Below are 22065 nucleotides of genomic sequence, written 5' to 3'. Positions count from 1 at the left end.
TGCCACTCTGTGCACTAGGGTGTGCTCACTTACAATGGAGAGATTCTTCCTCCTCATGGCTGCTCTAGCTGAGCCATACGGAAGAAATATCTCATTTATGTTTTGATTGCGATTGCATTCCAGATCAGAAGTATGTGTTTGGGTCGGAATCCGCTAAATCGGAATTCAAGGTTCAAGGTTTTATTTGTCACGCAGTTCTACAGGGTACAACATGCATTGAAAGGCTAACATTTGAGTGCGAACGTGTGGCACAGAAGACGTGTGAGCGTGACGGGCGTTGACGGTAGCTGCTCCAGCAGTAGCCATGGTAGAGCACTCTTTCAGCACTCAGCTCTTACACTCAGAGGCCTTTCAAATGAAGTGTTTCGGGGGGGGGTTGCATTTGGCATTTGAATTCTGGATTTCTTTTTAAAAATCCTAACATTCGCTTCATCTTCTGGAGCACACTGTGCCTGTGCTGTGGCCCTTGCTGAGCAGGAAGTGGCAGGTTATAGTCATCTGCATAAACAAGGAATTTATCCTCTGGGTTGTAAAGTGTGAGGCCTGGAACTGCAGGAAGTGTATGGCACATTCATGGAAGTGAATTTGGAGAAGGGTTGGCTCAGGGTGCTTCTCCGTCTCACACATGATGACGCTATCAGCAGCATTCAGGCCTTATCCTGCCAATACACTTGTTTTCTGTGTACATTGATTTATGATGCCACATATTTGTCCCAGCACACCACAGTGGGGGGGTCTGTAAATGTGTTTTCGATGAAAAGTTAACATTTGCTTAAGACACTGTCCTCAGCAAGGAAAGATTTTTTTTCTCCACTGACCTCCCCCAGATGAAACTGACACCTCAGTAGTTGTTGGGGTCTAATTTCTCAACGCTCTTGTAAATTGAGGAAATCAACCTAGTCTTCCAGAGTTTAGGAAAGCAGTATGCATTTAGATTTAGACTGAATCATTTAAGCATAGCTTCTTTTCACACGTTAGCATTTCTGCTCTAAGCTCTGAGTAGAGCCACTACTTGTAGATTTGTAGATTTCTAGATTGTCTGATAACTCTTCATATGAAATTAGAGTCACTGGGATTTTGATTATTTGTGACCAATGTTTCAAGTACAACCACTTATTCCATGATCACTTTTGATTTGTATTATGCTTTTTGTACTGTTATTTCACAGTATTTTGTAAATTTGTGAAATTATTTTTCCAGACTTGTCTATTCCAAAAGGCAATTTCTTGTAGCTTTCTAACAATAAATCGCCTTTTGCTTACTTTAATCTAACTTGTTTTGATCAATAAAGTCTTCAATATTTAAAAAGAAAGAGTGGTTTGCTGCCAAACAGTAAACAATGTAGTAATGGACTGAAGGAGGGAGCATGTCTGCCACAGTGTGTTCGGCTCAGTTAGCTGCAGCGTGTGCCTGCTCTCATCCACGCATCGGAGGGCTGACAACCGGCCAGTCCTTCTCAGCCTTACGCACTGTCAAGTCTGACTTAGTTCTCTTCAGCTGTGCTGATGAGGTGCGAGTGGGTCTGTCCAAACATGTGTTTGTGGCTACGTTCGTCGACCACGGCAACAACAACAACAACAATAACAACAACAACAATAATAACAATAACAACAACAACAATAACACAGATAATAATATATTTGCATGCACCTTTATAGAAACCCAAGGACACGTTAAAGGAGAAGGGCAATAAAGACACCAGACAGCACACTAGATAACAGACAAGAACAATAAGACCAGCAAAGCAAAAAGAAGACATATCATGCAGATGATGAACCAGTCAATGACAGGCTCTGTGCCAGTTCGGCCATTAAAATCTCCAAAGAAAAGCACATTCTCTCTCTCTCTCTCTCTCTCTCTCTCTCTCTCTCTCTCTCTCTCCCTCTCTCCCTCTCCCTTTTTTCTCTCCTTCACTCTCTCTACCTCTCCCTATTACTCTCTGCATATACAGGAACAGCATGGAGGCAGCAAAGTCACTGTGCAGTTTAGTAACAGCTCATTTCGGCGTTAATAACACACTAATGGGTTTCTGCTATTTTAAAGACACTGCCAAATCTCTGGCATGGACACCCGCGAACAATGCAGACCTGATCAAACCGCACCACCGTCCTGCTCCTGCTGACATCCTCACGAAACAGCACCGGGCCACGAGGTTGCGCTCCAATAGTAGTGGACCAGCCATGCTAACATCTCCAGAAGAACGCTACCCCCCACCACACACCACTCTGGTTCAAAGGCTGGACACTCCCCAGAGGCCGGTCGTCAGGAAGACGCTCCAGGAGCAGATGCTAAGTGCTGCAGTATTTACTCTGCCTGATCAGTCAGCTGCATTTAGGTTTTTGTATGGTCACTAACATATCTGGAGGTCCTAGCTGGGTCACTTCAGTAGGACAGTGATCAGTAGGACAGTGGACAGTGGTCAGTAGGGCAATGGTCAGTAGGACAGTGATCTTGGTTCAGTAGGATTCTTAAGATTCTTGAATTTTAGAATATGGTTCATATTATTATCATTTACATGAACCAAAACAAAACAAAAACACACAGGCTGTTTAAATACCTCACCTCGCCTCTTCACTCCAAACACTATACAATTTGACAACACAAACGTTCGCTGAATGTTACAAAGGTGTCATAGTTGCATGCCATAGTTGTTGTATGTACACACATGAAAAAACGTGCCTTCAGCTTGCAGGTCCCTAGAGGATGAGGATGTATGTGCACTATTGCGCCACCTACTGTGTGCACGTTTGAATACACGACAATATCTCGCTGCTTAACAAGAGTTCTTTTACTATATAAACCGTTTTACCAAAGTGTCACTAAAACCAAGAAATATGGTACTCAAACCCAGTGACAAATGGCAACATAGTGTTCATTTTAAAGGGCAGTAAGTGTTTATTTTAAAGGAAAATGTTTGGCTAGACTCATTAAGAATTGATCAAGCCTGGTTGTAAAGGGCATGGACGTGGTTTGTTCTTGGCATGTCCAACTGTGCACTTTTAATTTAGCTGATTTCAGTCTTAAAGAGACAGATGCTGGGTGCCCTTTAAGCCCAATGCATTTGCCATTTCCTTTACAATGATACAGGCAAATTTAATAATGGCCTCTGGGGCTTATTGCAGCACCAGTAGTGCGGGATGCGGTTAGCTCGACTTTGATAGAGATTAATGAAATGTCAGGTAATTGAGGGGGATCCTGATTGGCTTGTTGAAAGGAGGCACAATTTCAGCGTTTGTGTCACTTAAGGCCTGGGAGGTGATTGATGGCAAGTTGAGTGGCGGAGGTGGAGGTGCAGGAGGAGGAGGGACCAAACTGCACGCTTCCTGCTTTGCGCAGGAAATGAAGGTGGGAAAAAGGTTTCGCTGGCGTCGGGAAGCGCCCGGTGAAGCCAGTCCACCGGCGGTCCCTGTGTAGGATATCCAGAGGGTATATCCGGGGGGGGGGGGGGGGGGGGGGGGCTTCACAGCAGAGTGGGCAGACGCACGGTGGACAACACGACGGACTTGTTTTAAAGGTGAATGCTGAAAAAAGCTGCAGGCTGCAAGATAAAAGACAGGGTAAGAGTGTGGGGAGGGGGGGTCAGGTCACAGCGCTCCTGGTTTGTGGCAGTGAGGAGGAATAAGATAATCACATGTAACCACAGGTAAGACCCCTCTCAAGGGCATCAACATGCCACTGCAAAGAGCACAGTAACTGGGGCTCCATCAGCACCGACGCTGGAGCGACAGAAAAGATTATTTTAGGGCAAAAAGTGAAGAGTAAAAAGAAAATCACAGCAGGCAGTGACTGTGATGAATGGAGAGTGAGCCAAATGAAATTCTCATGAATCTAAGGCGGCAGATTAAAACAGAAAGCAAACTTCAGACGGCCTTTCCTTTGAGGAGCCAGGCGACGTGTAATCCCTGAATTCTGTCAGGATTTTAATCCCCCCTTTGTCCATTACTTGAAAACCATCAAACACATTTTAAAGCCGACAATTCTTGCAATACACTGATAAAAATGAATACCAATATCACTGTGAGATGGAATATCAGGCAAGTTCTCTCTCTCTCTCTCTCTCTCTCTCTCTCTCTCTCTCTCTCTCTCTCTCTCTCTCTCTCTCTCTCTCTCTCTCTCTCTCTCTCTCTCTCTCTCTCTCTCTCTCTCTCTCTCTCTCTCTCTCTCTCTCTCTCTCTCTCTCTCTCTCTCTCAACAACACAGTGTTCACTAGCCAAATGTGTGCAAGGGAAGAAAGGTGCATGGGACAGAGATGTCTTTTGGCTCCCTGTGCGCTGTGTAATAATTGCCCAGTTGGGATTTTGCTCTGAGAGTTTATCAGCCCTGCCATGAAGAGGCTATTAGCTGATTGTTCTGTTTGCACCAGTGCTGGGGCTGTGCTTACACTCATCCCCATGACTGTGCATTAAGAACAATTAGTGCAGTGTGCGGACAAGCATACCGAATGCTGCCAAGGTGCCCTTAAGTGCCCGCGTGATCCCGTGTGTTTCCACATCAGCAGCTGTTTGGTATGCTTGCATACGGGGAGCTGGAGTCGATCCAGGGCATGAATTAACGTTCCAGTGGGGAGAAACAGAACAGGGACATGTCTTCAGAAAACCCAGAAATCATACAAGCAAACACCACAGACCCTACAGATCCTTCAATGGGCATGACTTCAAGGTTGAGTCTATTCCTTGCTACCTGAAATACCAGTGTGTGTGTGTGTGTGTGTGTGTGTGTGTGTGTGTGTGGGGTATTGTTGCCATGGTGATTAGCAGGTCGAGCCGTATATGGAGGAACAGGGCCCCATGTCTGAAGCAATAGGGGCTTTCGTGGGGCTTTGATCAGAGGAATGTTTGTAGTGGGACCAAACCTGAAGAACAAACAGAACTTCTGAGAGATGAGCTATCTGTCCAATAAAAGTACTGTCTTTAAGACATCTTTCTGCCCAATGGAGTCCTGTGACTAAGGCATCTTTAAACAGAAGAAATTAAAAGCAGGGCCTGTCTACTTCGCAGCTGATAATCTGTGCTTTTCATGTAAATCATGGTGATATGGGGGGATGATTAAGTTCAACAAGACTGCTCTGTCTTCTGTCTGCCTCCTGTACAAAGCAGAACAGCACTGCAAAATACCAAATAATGGGGTTACAGTGGACTCAGAAAGCATGTCCACCTTCACTACACTGGGTTGGGGATTTGATTCTGAATGGATATCATTTTCATTTTGACCCATCATCGATGAGGTGACGCTACATATTTAGACAGTTTTGAAAATTAATTACAAATCAAAACTGAAATCTCTTATTCACAAAAGCATTTAGCCCATTTACTGAATACTTTGTAGAAACACCTTTGGCAGCAATTACAGTTGCAAGTATCGGATACGTCTCTACAAGATTTGCACACTTGGATTTAGGCAGGTAATCCCATTCTTCATAGCAAGACCTCTCAAACTCCCTCAGATTGGATGGTGATTGTCCGTGAACAGTCATCTTCAGGTTGGGCCACCCCAGGCCATTCAGCCACTCAAGTGTTGCCTTGCCTTTATGCCTCGGGTCAAAGGTGAGCTGTTGCCCAAGTCAAAATGTACGTGTGCTCTTCAGGAGGTTTTCTTCAAGGATGTTCCTTTATGGCCATTCATCTCTTCCTCGGTTGTTCCGAGTCTCCATATCCTTGCCGCTGAGAAGCGCACCTGTAGCCTGATACTACCCCCACCATGTGTGACCATATGGAGGGTCTCAGCTAGGTGCTGTGCAGCCTGTGCGTTTCACCAGAACCAGTGCTTGCTGTTATGCCTAAAGAACTTTTCAACGTTTTCATCTTACTAGACCAGAGAATCATTTCACACATTGCCAGAGTCCTTTACATGCCATTTAGCAAACAGCAGGCGGTCATATGCTTCTTGCTCAACAGAGGCTTCTGTCTTTCCAATCTGTCAGAAAGGCCTGATTTATGGTGTGCTGCAGAGATGGTTGTCCGTCCAATAGGCTCTGTCGTATCTGCATAGCACCAGTGGAGCTCGTTTGGAGTGTTCTTTATCTCCCTGATCAGGGTCCTACTTGTTTGGATGTCCAGTTTGGCCCGACCACCAACTCTAGGAAGGTTCAAGGTTGTGCCATGCTTCTTCCATAATTATAATAAGCAGAATTATTGAGGCCACTGTTGTTTGGGTAGCACTCCAAGCTTTTGTTTTTGTATTATATCCCTGCCATAATCTATGCCTTGCCACAGTTTGTTCACAAAGATCCACAGATAGTTTCTGTCCTGGCAGTGCAGTGTAAATTGTGGACCCTTACAGACCCAGGTGTGCACCTTTCCAAACTATGTCCAATTAATTCAAATCACAACAGGTGGACTCCAACTCAGTTCTAGACAAATCTCAAGGATAATTAAAACAAACAGAACGCACCACAATATCGAATGCCATAGCGAAGGGTCTGAATACATTTGTAAATAAGACATGTTTTCACTATGTCAATATGGGTGATTAGGTGTACACTGATGGGTAATAATAGCAGTTGTATCCATTCAAAATAAAATCTACAACACAATAAAGTCAGCAGCATGTACATCATAACTGGCATTTGTGAGGAAGGCCACAGCTACATTTGCCCACAACCTTTTATAGCATAACAAGTTTCACTATGACATGTTTGAAAATAATTTTGATTTGTTGTTTTGCAGTTTTCCCATATACATTTACTGATGTATAATTCTTTTTACGCTGGGTTTAGAGTATGTATAGGTATGCCAGTGTAATTGCATCTTACTACTGTCATATCAGACCTCTGGAAAAACTGCTACCTTTACCACCAGAGTCATTGCGCAGAAAAGTTAAGCCTTCAAATTCTTCTTGAAATCTTGATTAAACATGCAAATGTTTCCTGGTATACACAGTGGTGTCTTTGTCAAAGTTTGGGCTACTTTTAGGTATGGCTTGATTGGCATTGCTCTCTGCACATCCTTCAGCTGGGAAATCTACACTTTGTTAATTTCAGACTGAAGTATCAACACTAAACTAGTGACTTGCAAGAAAGGAGGAGCCAGTTGATCACGTGACTATTGATGGCATGATTATTTTACTTATTGATTATTTGATCATGTAACTATCTGACTGCATGCCAGGTTAAGACGAGCATTGAGGGACTCATAGATGCTGAGCTCCGTGCCCTGCTGTGCTCACACAGGTTTACAGCGGCTGCTGTTTGGTTTTTATCAACTTTTTTACTCCTTCCAAAATTGCCTGATATTGCAACTATAGTTTATTATGAGGAAAAAGCCTACTGGAATACTTTGTCCTTGTATTTTATACTGATGCCGTGCCAATATCGTGCACGAGTGTCTCTCTAAGATGTGTTTTTAATAGCAACCTTGTGGCAGGTGTTTTGGGCCGCCACTGCCCAACCAATCTGCCGAAGGTTTACCTGTGTGCCTAATTAATTTATCCCTGAAAAATGTCAAATAAAAGTAGTTCTCTTTAACTGCTGCTCCTCTAACAGAAGAAAACAATCGGGTTTGCTGCCACCACACATATACACCCTCATCAATGTTTTTGAGTTGTTTCCTCATCACCACCCTCCATCTTCCTTTTTTATCTTATTTTTAGGGTCTTTTGAGCATCGAACTACAGCAAAAGGCCAAGCAGAACTTCAAATGAGAATACTTCAGAGGGTGCTAAACCTTTCACTGTTCTCAGCCTCCCTGTTGTCAGTAAATCCTCAAATCTATTATGTTTCAATTGTGGTCTGTACTTGTGAAAGGAAAACTGTACTTCCACATGGCCACGGCGAGCTTCTATATGACAGTATAACGTGTGTATGGGCCCATGGCATAGCCCGTGTAAACCTGTTAGAGCTGGGAGGTGAGGCAGACTGAGGCTCATTAGCTCCACAGCTGTGGCACACTGTCCACAGCCCTCTCCATCACGCGCTGCTGCAGTCAGCAGAGGCCGGCCCTGGGTGGGGATGAGCCCCGTGACTGGGGGCTGACGAATGCATTCTCTCTCTCTCTCTCTCTCTCTCTCTCTCCCTTTCCCTCTCTCTCTCTCTCCCTCTCGCTCTCTCTCTCTCCCTCTCCCTCTCTCTCTCTCTCTCTCTCTCTCCCTCTCTCTCCTCGGAGCCAACCCGACCACACCCTGCGTCCTCCTTTACACCGATCCGATCCGGTCCGGCAGCGACACGCCGCTCACTCTGCTGCACGAAGCCCGTGATCAGTGGTCCTAGGCCGCAGTCATCCTGAGCTAGCACCCCTGTGCTGAAAAGAGCAGAGGAAGCAGTCGGCCCCTGTGAACGCCGCCCTCCCTACCGAGAACCCAGGCTCCTATGACTCATGCGGGCATATTTACGCACCATTTTACTGTTTTCAACAGCTGGCGCTCTAGGAAAGCTCCAGAACTGGGACACAGACAGAGCCAGTGCAGATAGCTTGGGATTACTGTGCTGAAGCATGCACAGATGCAGCCAACGCAAAGGACATGGGATTACAGTGCTGTAGCATGTTCTAGCCTCATCCCTTCTAATCTCCCTAGACGAACCTGAGGTGCCCCTCCTACAATAAAGAGAGAGTGACTCTCTCCTTTCCTCTAGTCAATAAAGGAGGCTCATATATGCTCCCTCTTACTGCTCGTCCCTGGGCCAGCGTGTCGGATGGATCAGTGGGGAGAGGGAGAGATTGGGGTTCTGGTTGCATAGCGGACACATCAGACAGGCTAATGTATTATTAATGCCTCCAGTGTCTGAGCGTTTAATATAATCAGCTCCGGCACAGACACGCTCTACATAAAATACCAAGCGCCTGCAAACACCTCCCATACCTCCACCCAACACCCCCATACACCACCTGCCCCCCAGCACGCGGTGGAAATGAAACTTTGAGTGCACAGAAGCGAGGGTGAATTGGCCAAGGAGAGCAGGCTGTGGGGGGAGAGAAGGGTCAGGATTCATGGCCAAGGCAATTACACGCATTCAGACACTTGTGGCGCCCTTAACATTTCTGCTCATAATCTATAGCATCGGTGGAAGGCTGCGTGCTGTGGAACATTTGCACTTAAGTCAGACACTGTTGCCCAGCTCAAAAAGAATGGTGGCATTTTCAGCACAAAGCCATCTGCCATCCTAGGACGAGCTCAGGCAAAATATAATGTATTTATTACCACAACACATCTAAAGATGTAATATAGTTAGAAGGCTAGATTTCCAGCTGAAAGTGTGCGCAGTCTGGGTGTGTTGGCTGTGGTTTCTGAGCTCAGAGGCTGGGCTGCTTTACGAGCTGAAGGGGAACACTAATGAAATATGAATTATTAGAGTTGTGTGAGTGGAGCCCAGGTCTGTTCCCACAGGAGGACCTGTCAACAGACGAGACAATGGAGGCAGAGGCAGAGACAGCAGGAGAAGCCCCTGACCTTCACTGTCAGACAAGACTGAGAGAAAGCGGAGGGAGGGAGGGAGCAGAGAGAGAAAAAGAGAGAGAGAGAGAGAGAGAGAGAGAGAGAGAGAGAAGGGAGGGTAGATCCTTCTGGCCCCTTGACTCCAGTCACCCACTGGGACACATCACCGCCTTCTTGTCGAAGAGAGCAGCTCTGATCCAGCACCGCTCTGCATGACTGTTCCATGAAGGGCTCATAATCTGCCCTTCATTGTCTCACGCACTGACACCACAGCAGCCTCCCAGGAGACCTGTGGCCCAGGCTCCCAGAAAGGATGGGCACTCATACACACGCACACACACACGTACACACGTACACACACATACGCACGGGCGCGCGCACACACGCACTCACACAGCAACAGCACGGAGACGCAGGCCGCATGTATCTGCAGGCAACGACTGCGAGTTCCCCGCACGTCGTCGTAACGAGGCCTCACCAGAGGCCGTGGCGAGGCAGAGGAGTGGGGAGCTCTTAAAGGGCAGCGTGATCACAGCGGCGCGCTAGGCTCGCTCACACCTAGCCTCAGGCTGCGCTACTGATAATCTGTCAAATCCAATTGGCAGCCCAACATATCGCGTTGTCCTGCATTCTCTACAAACCTACCAACTACACTGTGAGAGAGAAAATCATAACTGGGCAGGGAGCAAGAACAGAGAGAATGGAGAGAGGTCGAGAGAGAGAGAGAGAGAGAGAGAGAGGGAGAGAGCGCCTCACTGTATGAACGTGAGGTTTCTGGGCAGACTGCTGTTGTGTGCGGAGTGTGTTCACACTCCTTCACTACCCATCAACCTTCCCACTGCCTACACACCCTGTGGCCCTTCCCCGCACAGCCCCGACCCCTCTGCCCAGCGTCCAGGCCGCACAGAGCCGCAGACCTTTAGACAGCCTGGCAATGTGGCTCTCCGCCACACGCTTCCATGTAATGGCGCTATGCTGGGGTTAGCGTCCGAGGAAATGCACCCGGCGCATATCTTTGGCGCGGGAATGGAGCGGGCGCGCTCGGCTCCAGAGAGGAGGTGGCAGGCGGTGTTTCCACGGTGACCTGTGAGGACAGGCATGTGGCCGCGGCTGCTGCTTCTCCTTTGCTCTCCGCCCTCCATGTCCCTCTCGCCTCCGTCTTTCCGTCTTTCCCTCTCCCTGTCTGAGCCTTTTTCCTCTCTTCTCCCGTCTCCCTCGGCTGGTGTTGTCCCTGCTGAGAGCCTTCTGACCTCTCCTACCGCTTTCACACCTCTCTGACAACCAAAGACTGCTCCAGTGCGCCGCCACACGCACCCACGGAGACGCACGCATGCTGCTAAAATATGTATTCAGCTGTAGAGTCCTTGAGTGCTAATACTCAACACTTGCACCAGAACTGAGCATCTGCATTTTTCTGAAGTCTTTGTAAGCTCTTGCTCCCAACACACTCAGCCATCATGCAAACAAAGCAGGCTTAAAGAGGGAAACAGGCTTGCTGACAAAGCCAAGCTTAAAACCCATCGTTATCTATTGCACTCCGTACGCCGGGATTGAAAGCGGGCGGTCTCGGGCATTTCGAGCACGTCTGGGTCTTGCTGGAGCCAAACGGAACTCAAACGCAGGCTGCGCTGGGGCGAGCGAGGCTGCACGCCCCTGGCGCTTCTGCCCTCCCCCGAGGAAACGCCACTTACGCCAGCTTCAGGTCTCAGGAGATTAAAGTTCCCATCCTCAGACAGAGGCAGGGCTGACACTTAGTGCCGCTTCTGAGCAACAGCAACAGCCCCGCAGTATGCTAGCTAATCACATGGGCTCTGAAATTTTAATACTCATTTGACAGGCACAAAAGGGCCTAAGTGTGTGCGTGCACATGAGGGTGATGGCAGTGGTGGATTGAGAATGGAATAATTTATCATGTGTAATTAATTATTCTCAGGAACGGGGAGGAGGAGGAGTCATCTCCATGCCTAGCTCCCAACTTTGTGGCGTGGATGGAACGGAGACACAGGTAGAGATGAACTCCTGCGGCCTCCTGTTCGTAGATACCGACGCGGCTTATTTAAAGTCCTCTCCCGGCTCCACCCCCCCCCCCCCCCCCCCAATTTAAATAACACCGCCTGCTAAATGGCTGCTACCCACTTTCAACACAAATTCTAAAAAAAATGGCCCCGTTTCTCTCTCCACCTGCTGCGTGGTTTCTGAAAATGATTTTCTGGTTTGTTCCCCGAGGCAAAGGTTTATGGAAAAGACCTCCAAACATTTAAACGAATCATAAGCAAACCCGCACCCTCATCCCTCTGACCAGCTTTTAATCATAGAGGGAACTCCATCTTTCTAGTTGGATGGAACAATCAGATGTTTTTAATATGGGAGGTATGCATTATTTACATGCTATAATCCCATATCACATCAGATGAGCTGTCAGTAATAATCTCTGCATAATCAGTATCAATGAATATTTCATCTGGTTCGAATCTTCAAACTCAATAAAGTATTTAAGAGGCTGTGCTCTTGTCGTCGTACCTCCAGAGAGACCATGCTAATTCAGACGCAGACTTGGGAGACTCGTGCTGTTAAACCTAATTTCATCAGCGGGCTCTATACAGGAGCGCCGTTATGGCCCATGTAGGCCCCACAGGGTAGGGGGTGGGGGCGTTAGGGCTGTCAAACTTCTGATATGCTGTCAGCCATTACCACTCATCTTTTGAAGCTTTAAAGTGTGAGGACTACAGTTGTACACATTCATCAGCCTTGTTCGGAGCCATAAATCTTGGCATATACTGGGGGCTATTTACAGCTGTTTGGATGCCTTCAGCAGGATTTCTAGGGACTGTGGCCTATGTCCCATGTGGAGGTTAGGACCGAACAGACGTCAGGGAGAACATTCGACATTGAGCACAAATTGGCTTAATCTGTAGTAAAAAAAACTCCCCAAAAAACACCACAGTGGTACTTCAAATCTGAAAGCTAGAAACTGTTGTGTGTCTATAATGGTAGGGCTGACCTAGCACTCTAAAGCAAACCTGTCCCTCAGCACATTTCAGCCATTAAAACACCAAAAAAAAAAAAAAAAACCCAACACAGATCAATCACTCAAGATGTTTTATATTTCTCCAAATAAGCAGTAAAATTATTCAGTACTGAAAGATATTGCTTCGCAACCCATAATATATATTCACACATTAAAGAGTTTAATTTCACACACATACACACACACACATACTTTGCATGTGTGTGTGTGTGTTGGAGATATTCTATCAGGAATACTAAGAAGGTGTGTTGATTAGCATAACTGCAGAGCGAGGTCCTGTGACAGTGACATTAGCTGTCAATGTCAGCCGGCTCCACGGTGCCTCGGTGCAAAGTGGCCCATTTGTGCCATAATTAGCTTAAACGCTCTGAGGATGAAAAATTCATGATAGCTTTGGATTTTTAATTGAGGGAGCATTCTGCATTAATCGAAGTCATTTAAAAAGCCTTCTGCTTCAGACGGACATGAGGGAGGAGAGAGAGAGAGAGAGAAGATCAGTTTCCTAACCCATCTCTTCTTTAGTGAGTGCTTCAATCTAACGCAACTCAATCAGGAACTGTCAGTGCACTAATACTCGCAGGGGTGCAAATTTGGTAGACCAAATTGGGATTCTACAATCATATATACAAGAACTCAAATGTAAAACTATGAGAACAAATCAATTAGTTGCCACATCATGACAATGGTTTGCCAATCTATATTCATTTCCACACAATGCTGACGTTACTAATCCTTGTGTCCGAACATTTCTTGGAAAGGGATCAATCTGTTTGGGGTCTATTTTGATATAGATGAAGTGGTGGTACAGTGTGCGGGTGAAACCATCATTTAGAGCTGAGATGCCCAACGCTGCTAGAGGCCCCTGCTCTGTACCTTTAGATTCGTTTTTTTCCTGCTCCAAACGCACATGATCCAAACTGACCACCTTGTTAACAAACCCTCCCTGAGCTGAAGGGAGTGTGTGAAGCAGCTAAAGCTCTAGCACATGCAGGGCAGGAAGCTGGGAAACACAACACCAGACGCATGAACTACAAGGACACATATTTCTGACACAGACTATACAGTTGTTTTGAAAGTATTGCTTTTTTGTTTCCAGGCTTTGAATGTAATGATGAAATATGAAATTTAAAGCCATTGTCTTTTTGTTCTTACCATTGCCTTAGCTGACTTAAGACCATATAAAACTGACTTGCCACTTTATTGGGCCTGCAACCTTACCATATAAAGTACATAAAAAGTGTTGAAGTGGAAATTTGTGATCCAGAACTAATCACCCATCATCAGTACCTGACCTCACTAAAACCCTTGTGGCTGAATGCAATCAATCCTCACAGCAATGCTCCAACAATTAGTGCAAAGCCTTCCCAGAAGAGTAGAGGCAGTTACCACAGCAAAGGGGGAAAGCACTTCAGCAATAACATTGATTTTGGAAGAAACACTGGATAAGTAGTATAACAATTATACATTACAACCATCAAAACTCAGGTCAACTGCATGAGCATGTGTGTGCGCTCTAGCGGTGCTCACCACCATGCAAACCATGCAAATGCGTGGGGCACCAGCAATCGGGGGCCCCCTGGTGGCCACAAGTGGTTGTCAGAAAAAACAAACAAACAAAAAAAGAGTAAATGCACCAAAGAGTTGCTAGATATCCAATCAGGGCTAGTGAACACAAATATGAAACGCTCGGATCCCAGCGGCGCCCGAAAAGGAAAGGAAAAGAAACTAGGATGGTTCAGTTCTGACTGCAGTGAGGAGATAGGTAAACAATGTACAAGGTGAGTAAAAATTGTATTTTGCTGTACAAAATAAAGTGTCTTTGATTAGGGTCCCCAGAAATGTCCCTGTGTGTATGTGTGTGTGTGTGTGTGTTAGAGATAGAGAGAGAGAGAGAGAGAGAAAGAGAGAAAGAATACACAATGACAGTAAGACAGGAAGACTTGCTATAATGTGGAGGATTGGAGTCCAAAGATGGATTACAAAGGCAGAGTTGATGGACAGACACGGAGCAGACAAAGGGAGGACGAATACTGTATGGCCCGCCTTCTTCACCTAAACAAAAGATCCAAGCATTATCTTTCTGTGTTCATTTGCTGAGACAATCTGCTGGCAGATCTTCTCTTTGTCAAGTTGGTCTGGTCTGTCTGTGCATATGGCAAACTGCCAAACTGTTGAGATAATTTTGTGCCATTGTACGACTGAGTCAGGTTTTCAGCCTTCTCAGAGCGGTGAAGCTGCATTCTACCTCAGCACAACCAGCAAGCACAATAGTTAAAGGTCTAATAAGAGCTCCAGCTTTACTGAACTTGCGAGAGACTTCAGGCAGCTGATCCCACAGTGCTGCTGCTTCCCCTATAGTCTTACATTTACAGTTATGTTTCAGCATGTTCAGTTGCAACTCAATGGATATGCAGTTTAGCTCTGAGTACTGGACAATGTTGGAAGACTCAATCTCTCCAGTTAACAGGACGTTTTCCAGTTTCGCGAGAGTGTAAAGGCCACTTTGAGTACACCTCTCATTTAAACACTGATCTATTATGTCCATAATCTTATAGATGTCAAACCTGTAATATTCTTCAGTTGGTCCTGGAAAAAAAGGAGAGGCATCACCCCAGAGTCGCTCCAGTGGCCTTCTATGTTGGGAAGAACACTGGGATCAATATGAGGTGCCAAAAGCTTTGCACATTTGAAGAAGTTTTTGAACTTCACTTCTGATCTTTTTGCCTTCAATGCCGTTATCGCACATTTCACTGCATTTCATGATCCTCAGCTTCACACGCCATTAAGAGCCCAAGGATGGTGGCTCCTCTTTCAGATTTATCCTACAAAGCCCTTGTTGTGGCTGCTGTGGGGGATTGTGGTTCATTGTTGGTCGGTTCCTCGCTGTGCAGCACACGATCACACTAGCTGACGTCAAGACTTGATCGCTGGAGCTCTTTCCACCTTACACTGAGCAGAGTGTTTTCAAGTCATGGACAGCAGCTTCTCCCACCTCTGTAATTTCCTTAAACACAGTTTTATATGTAGTACAAAGCTTGCACAAACAGCCTAGACTCTGGAGTCAATCCAATGCATCACATGTCAAGATTGATGACTTGCAAGCAGCTTGAGCAACTAGATTCACGCTGTGGCCCACAACATACATACATATGTAATGGCTGCAGTGCCAGTATTTTAGCCTGTGTTTGCTGCACCATGGTATGCTTGTCCCTGAAGACCTGACAACGTTTCAGATGAACCAACATAGCTCCCAGAACTATGGCTCTCACCAGCTGTGTCCAAAGCATCTTAAAATCCAAGTTTTAGAACTTCTTTTGTGGGACAAGATGGTAGTCTACATGCCTCAGACACACAGATTCCTGATCACTTCCATTAATGTCTGGTGCTCCAGCCATCATAACTGAAAACTGGAGAAGATTCTGGATTGTACTGATTATTTCTTTGATTATGCGGTGTGACATCAAATCTAAAATTTAATTTTGCACCATCCACAAGGTATACTCCTGATTTCCCCACCTACCCCTGATTTTGCCAATATAGGATCCTCTTCACGGTTCAGATTTTGTAGGTGACCTTCTTGGGCATCATGGCCCCTTACAGCATGTCTCTGCGCAGCCAAAAGCTGGGCACCTTGTTGCCTCTTGTATTTGCTCATCTTTGGCAGAAGACAGCTGGGTATCATCTGCTCCTTCCTGGTGATACTGGCTTAACACAGCAATTTTAGTTTTTTTGACTGGCTACCCTGGTGAGCTTTTAATCTGGTGATGGCTTTCTTTTAGTTCTTAAATCCAGCTGTGATGCCTGATCTGTGTTTTTAGCAAGGATTAGCTTTTGTGTTTTAAATGTGCATGCACAATAATAGTGCAACAATCCACCAACAGATGGAGATCAGCAAACCCCGGGTCAGTCACTGTACCAGCATTCTTGGAAATGTGTTCTGTGTGTTAGCATCTGTTCAACAATGAACACCGATGGGAAGGTGACTGATGAGGTTTTAGAAGAAGCCTTTCAAACTAATGTCGGTCTTCTTCTCTCCTCACTGCTGTGTTCTTTGCGTTCCTATCTTCATATATATGCCGTCTGCCTCTTCTGCTCTGTCTCTACATGTGTACATTTCCCTCTCTGCGGGTCTGTATCTCCTCCCTTGTAAATTTGACTCCTTTTCTCACGTTGCATCTCAACTTTGCATTTCCTTTCCTTTCATGGAAACGTATATTCCTGATCATGCGCCAAAATATATTACAGAAACAGACATAAGGAGTTGACACTTATTCTGTCAGTGCTGATTCACAAATCATATGCTAGATTTGTCATTTGACCTGGAATTTTAGGATACATATTAAAATGTGTAATTAGATTCTTATTTTCATTTAAAGGATGCTCTATGGATTTATGTAAAACTGAATCCTCTGACAATAGTCTAGTGTAATAGTTCTTAATGGTCGGCTATGAATTAAGGCAGTGCCTCCCTTTTGTAGATAAAAAAATATCTTCGGGCCCCCACCACTCTTACACACATGTACACGTCTTTTGCTTCATTTCCCTTGATGTGCCCCCTCCTATGGGGCTCACCCCCACTTTGGCAACCACTGAATTAAAAGTAGATTAATGATAGTTTTCAAAATACAAGCACACAAAGGGCATTCATTAGTGAGAACATTTTTGGCCATTTTTTTTTCATAAACTAGTGAAACCATGCTGTCTTTATAAGCTAAAAAGTTATGTGAGTTGCAAAAACATCCTTAACTAGAGAATCTAAGATAAAAATATATTTTAAAAACAGCAGGACAGGAAAGCAGCTAACAGCTAACTACACTGTATATGAGCATTCCATGAGCATTCATTAACAACAGTCTAAAGTCTCCACACATGCAGTATTGGCTTGTCATAGACATCTGCCATCTAAAGCAGTTTCCTCATATGAAAACACTTGTCTGCTTATTATTGGGCTTATAAACATATAATGCCCTACTGTTTGTGCTTAAGAGGTGTGGCGTATTATCCTAACATAGCCTGGGACATACTAAATAGCAAAGTGTCCCGCTACAGTAATACAGAGCCAATCCTGCACTTCTGTAATACACCGTGATGAGAAGAATAAAAACAGTGCATTCTTTATGACGGGGGAGGCTGAAGTGAGCCAGCCAGTTACAGCACGATGACGGTGTGGAAACAGGACACATTAGCTTGCTCTCATCTCAAAACCATTTTTGACACAATGATCGTGACTAAGTGTAACATTACACGAACGTAATGAAGGTAATCAGAACTTCCTAAAATTACTTACATCCTCTTGGTGATCCAAAAAAGTTAATTAAGCTCTTGTAATCCCTGTACAAGTTTCATTATATGGAGGGAGGTCGTGCACCCAGTGCAATCGCCCTGGGGGCCGTAGGTTCTGATAGACAGTACGCTGTGCGCAAACTGGCTGCTGCTTCTCATCGGCGTGTGAGTGTTTGCAAAAGCTGATATCTGGTTGTAAAGCGTCCTCAAGTCTGAGAAAGACGCTATATAAATGTAACCAATAATAATAATAATTTTTAAAGCAGTAACAAATCATAAAATAAAAACAGCTTTGGTGGGTGGAAAATATCTGCATGAACTACAGCAACTAGGGACAGAAAGGGAGTGTGGGGTTTACACACATCCAGAAAATGATGGCTTATGGTACTTCTAAAGCAAATTTGTTTTGGTACATGAAAGATATGAATCAAAAATAAACCAGTTAGATAGCACACATCTCTGGCTGATAGCGGGGACGCTAAATTGTGTGGCCTGGTGACATGAATGCTCAGAATTCTATAGTGTGCTCCACATTACCCTCTTAAACACCACTGATTTTCCAGCATGACAAATGGAACTTTTTAAAAAGACTTAATCAGAGAGAGAGAGAGAGAGAATGAGAAAAGTAAGATTATCATGCTGCTCTACAGCTTTTTCCTGTTCCCTCTTCTCCTCTTCAGAAGCAAGCATTTAACCTTTTTCACACGGAGGGCCTGGCCAAATCAATGTGCCTGCATCAATATACAATAGCCATAAAAAAACAATTTACCCCGAACAGATTTCTTCCATTGATTAGTCTCCGGACGGTGGAGAAGCATGGTGGCGATAGCGCGTACAGGTTAATGGCATTTACCGGCCTCGCCGTGCCAAGAGCAAATGACCTTCCTTAAAAGATAATTACCACGGCAACAAAGGACCAGGAAGAGGAGCAGGAAAGGAAGTGCCAACTTCCGGCCAGGGCGGCAGGCTCTGCGAGTGGTAGTGCTGAGAACATTGCTCCGTGCTCTGTGTCACTGCCGGTAGACAGGGTCTGTACGGTGTACGCTGTGTCAGTGAGCAAGAACACATTTCATTGACGCCTTCAACCGGAAAACAGCATTAGTTGGCCTCAGGGTTTTCATGTAGAAATTTCATGTATATATATTGAAACGCATAAGTGTGTGCATGTAAGCTGCCACTTCCAGCGTGCCCTTATACTTCATTGTATTAACTGCTCCGATGCCTTTGCTGCGCGCGCACGCGCGCGCGCACACACACACACACACACACACACACCACTCTGGAAGAGCTCAACAGTTTATTATGTTTCAGGGTCCCGACTCATGGAATTCAAACCAGCATCCCGCGGTCTTGCTCATTAACTTGCACCCCACCTCCTCCCATCCATGTGCCTTAATGTCCATCACTCTCCCAGCCGCCTCCAGCTCCAGTGGAGCGCCCGTCCCGGCAGACGGCCAATTAGGCCCTCCCCCAGTGCCAAGATGATGTGTGAGGTGCACCTCTCCTCGCTGGAGGCTGATACCTGCAGCCCCCCCCCCCCCCCAACACCCGCCCACCCGTGGCCGATCTGACTGCGGCGGCCTCGAGTGACAGCGCGTCGGAGCGGCTCATGAAGGATGCCAGACAAGGAGAAAGGGGAGATTAAGGAGAGCCATGTTCAGCACATGTCAGGCTTCCCTGGGAGGAGGGTGAAAAATGCAGTTCAGAGTCACGGAGAGGCAGCTTTCCGGAGGGCTGAGGACTAGCACATTTTTTTTTTTTTTTTTTTACCAGTGCCGTACAGAGATGTCCCTGACTGCAATCCCTTAGCCCTCTATGACAGCCCTGGCTTTTCAGTCTCCTCCGGTCCGTCGCCAAGCTGCCCTCCCCCTCCTGTTGGGAAAGGTGCTGAATCTCATCATTCATGGGGATCAGACCCAAGGGAGCCGCGGTTGGAAATATCCAGCCGTTAACAGCAATCGTCTACATAAAACCTCCCACTTCTTCCCGTCCTAATAGCAACCGATTTTATAACGGTGGAAATATCACCTCTTGGCTATGTACAAGCTGAGAGCAGAGGGAGATGACTGTACACGCCTCTTCTAAACGCACATAAAGTCAGGAGACAATGTAGCTCCCCAGTTGACTGATGCGTCACTTAGCAACGAGGGAGAGGGACAGCTCCGCCGTCCTTCCTGCCTGGCAAAGGATCTACAGGAGGAATGGGGGTCTCAAAGGAAGAAGCATAGAGGCCATGCTATCAAAGGTCCAGTGGAGAAGGCTGGAGAAGGCAGTCATTACACGGACACCTCTTCCTGTTTAAAACTCAGCTATTTCAGGACAAGCTAAAGGAAGTGTGTGCTGTGCGGTGCAGATTGGTTACTGCAGAGTAGGAGGAGTGTGTTCTGCGCGCCAGCTCTCTAAGCGCACGCTGGCCTGCAGCGCCCGCTTCATCCATCATTACTATAGAGAATCATCTCCCTGTCAATACCCCTCACTGCTATACATTATGGCCATGTGGACACTGTTAGTGCTAATGACATTCAGCAGTCCCCCCGGGCAGAGAGAGAGAGAGAGAGAGAGAGAGACAGAGAGAGAGAGAGAGACAGAGAGAGAGAGAGAGAGAGAGAGACAGACAGACACGCCATATGGGCTCTGCAAAGGTGGAGCACATGCAGCGACAGCTATAGTGCACTGAAATGCATTTTCTTCCACACATGCAGAAGCCCTCAGGCAACAATTATGAAAACAGTACAATATCAATGAGGAATTAATAAAAGTATCCCTCAAATATAGAAAATACATTAAAAAAAAAAAAATAATATATATATATATATATATATATATATATATATATATAAAGAAAACTATCAAAATATAGCTCCTAGCAAGCTAACTGTAATCTTTTAGAACTGCTAAATTAATATTAGAATGGGCATTTAATAGTGTTGTATGTAATAAATAAATAAATGTACACTGTGTGTGTATGACTGTAGCTAGGTGGTCTCATATTAACTCCCTGCCTTCCCAATAAATCAGACAGACCAGTGCGCTTATCGCTGTTTTGACGCTCAGATCAATCTAGCTTTTAATCTTGAGCCCACTCGGGCTGTGGCTAGCCTCAATGCCACACATCCAACACACACCATCTCTCACCACTGCCAGCATGTGTGTGTGTGTGTGTGTGTGTGTGTGTGTGAGAGAGAGTCCAAACTGAAGTCAAAACCACAGGATCGCGGGACAAGAATTCCACAGCTGTTACAAGCCAAATAAATAAATAAAAGGAGTTGTCTGATGCTGTCCCACACACTATTAAACAATCTGAATTAAGCAGCAGTGTGCTGAATCAGGAGCGAGTCACTGGACAGAAGGGTGATCACAAGGCATTGGATGTGATCATATCAGTATCCACAGAAAGAGCCACGCTCAGCTTCTTCCAAAGGCTTTGGGTTGGTTCGGAGGCAGTGGGAACTGCGAAATGGCATGAATGCAGAATTAACAATGAACACTGTTAGGGATAATAATGGCCTTGAAAAAGGTTATTCGTGTGTCCAAAAAGTCCCAGGACAACATTCCAACACACATCTCAATAGTGCACTCTTGGGACTGACCGTGTCGGTGATTCCACACATCTACACGTCTTCCAACATAATCTTTCACACCTTAAGATTCTGACTTTGGAGAACATGTCAAGTGTCAAGATTTTAAGGCATCGTGTATGAAACTGTGTATAAGACAGTGGACTGTGTTGCTGACATGTTTGGAGACGCAATTGCAGAACCCCACTCTGTCTGAGCCGTCTGCACAAATACCACAACATACTGCTGTATACACCCACACACCCGCACGCACACACACACACACACACACACACACACACACACGTTCAGATTACGTTGACACCAGACGAACTGACTACATGACAAACTGAAAGTCTCTTAGTGTGGAGAGCAAAAATGACACCTGACACATTTGGACCTTGGAATAATTTTCTTGACATAGCCAAGGGAAGTTCAACTCATACTGGTTGCTCTCAAATAACCTCATCAATGAATCTGCTCAACACAACTGGGCGCCTGTTAGAACAATCATCAGTCACCTGTTTTGAAAATTGCGTATAACAGTAAGAGGGAATAAAAGCCCCCCCCCCCCCATTTTTTTTTGCCAAATTCCTGAAAAGCTGCATTCCATCTATACTGTTTGAAGGATCCAGCTTATGTAAATGCACTGGAATGAGGCAGCAGCTTTAAAACAGCTGTGCCTTAGGTGATTGTGACACCAAACGTGCAATTACGAGTCTTTTAGGTTCTCTATTGCTGCCTTGTGCAAATCCTCTCCATTTTCCGTGCTGTTTGGATATCTGACCTGTTCGGTTTCCACGCTAAACGAACAAACCAAAAACCCACTCA

The 22065-nt window shown here is 45.7% G+C and overlaps 1 protein-coding gene across 7 annotated transcripts in view; it reads right to left on the bottom strand.

Moving 5' to 3' along the window:
• agbl4 (AGBL carboxypeptidase 4) overlaps positions 1 to 22065 on the bottom strand; it is a 250132-nt gene that overhangs the window by 36533 nt on the left and 191534 nt on the right. The window lies entirely within an intron of this gene.

This window comes from Electrophorus electricus, chromosome 25, assembly GCF_041902795.1.
Source record: "Electrophorus electricus isolate QZ-2024a chromosome 25, ASM4190279v1, whole genome shotgun sequence".
In the NCBI taxonomy this organism is placed as follows: Eukaryota; Metazoa; Chordata; class Actinopteri; order Gymnotiformes; family Gymnotidae; genus Electrophorus; species Electrophorus electricus.
Note: the sequence above shows the minus strand (reverse complement) of the source record. Positions and strands in the feature narration are given on the sequence as shown.